The sequence below is a fragment of the Sapajus apella genome, unplaced genomic scaffold (genome assembly GCF_009761245.1).
Source record: "Sapajus apella isolate SASKATOON/1434 unplaced genomic scaffold, GSC_monkey_1.0 scaffold2445, whole genome shotgun sequence".
NCBI lineage: Eukaryota > Metazoa > Chordata > Mammalia > Primates > Cebidae > Sapajus > Sapajus apella.
In genome coordinates, this window is record NW_022439371.1 from 8,298 (window position 1) to 9,791 (window position 1,494).

Here is a 1,494-nt window from a genome sequence, read left to right on the forward strand (position 1 = left end):
TGTTAAATAAGTGAAAACTATGCATTCTCAGTCCATGAAAGCCACCAGGGGGCCCTCTGGGTCTCTTGAATTTTAAGAAGCTCAAGAGGTTGAGAGTTAATGAACCCTGCACAGTTGTTAACTGACTCATGTAAATGTTAGGTCGGCTGCTTCCTCCCACAGGGCAAATCCACAGCACACAGCCGCCCTGGGCTGGCGTCTCACAGTGTAGCTGCTCTTGGGGCTGAGACGTAGGTGGAGGTAAAGGTAGCTAAGATTTGCGTAAAGCAGCACACAACACACCCCCTCCATGCAGAGCTCAGTAGGAGATAAAGAGCCATCAGAATCCAGCCCCAGCTCTGGAGCCAAGGGTCCCTTCCATTATCAGCGCCACGGCCTGGACTCCTCTCTTTCTCCTGTTTCTCTCCACTTGTTGCCCAGGTTAAGAGATTTCAAATACCAGACTTTGGAGGGATCCCTTTTTCTCCCTTTCTAATTCCTAATATGTCTGTTTTTTTGTTTCAGGGTCCAACTCCCAGGCTGTGGCGACTCAGGAGCCCTCACTGGCTGTGTCCCCAGGAGGGACAGTCACTCTCACCTGTGCTTCCAGCACTGGAGCAGTCACCAGTAGTAATTATCCCTACTGGTTCCAGCAGAAGCCTGGCCAAGCCCCCCAGAACACTGATTTATGATACAAGCAACAAACACTCCTGGACCCCGGCCCGGTTCCCAGGCTCCCTCCTTGGGGGCAAAGCGGCCCTGACCCTCTCAGGTGCACAGCCTGACGACGAGGCTGAGTACTACTGCTCAGTGTACTATAGTGGTGCTCAGCACAGTGACAGACTCAGAAGAGGAACCAAGACATAAACCTCCCTTGGCCCTTGCGATGTGAAGATCACATGATCACACAAACCAGCTCTCAAGGCAGCCTACACGTGGACCAGCCATAGAAAGGGGAAGGGAAGGGTCTGAATGGATTTCTATCCCTGCTTAAGCCCTGAAGTGGAATAAATGTTTGAATGATCTGGGAATAACTGGATCAAAAGAAGCAAAAATTAATTGTTTTATATTCTACAAAGAACACCAACAGTTGGATCAGATCTAAAGGCTGAGTCTAAATGTATTTCCTCCAGCAAGAAGCATCTTTAATGTGTGGGCTTTTTGAGATAGGAGCAAAGGGAAGAAGTTCCTTTTTTTCTTCTTTTTTTGGTAGATTTCTGAAGTTTGCTTAATTGAGTTACTTTCAAAGCAATACATGCCAATTATATAAAATAAAAATATTACAAACCACCAAATTCACTGCAAATCTACCTTATCCCAAACAATCAACATAAGTACATTTCTTCCTGTGGATACATTCTTTCATTTTTGTTCTCAGTATTTCCACAAAGGTGATCATATTTTGTGCTTTTCCCTCTGGTTTGATGCATCTTTATGCTCCTATGTCATTTACGGTTAATATAAGTAGTATTCCACTTCTTAAAAATGATAAGATGTTTGAATATTTGTTAATTT

The 1,494-nt window shown here is 45.0% G+C and overlaps 1 pseudogene; it reads left to right on the forward strand.

The window, feature by feature from the left end:
* The first annotated feature begins 305 nt into the window (after nt 1–305).
* On the forward strand, nt 306–846 carry LOC116547232 (annotated as a pseudogene).
* The last annotated feature ends 648 nt before the right edge of the window (nt 847–1,494 follow it).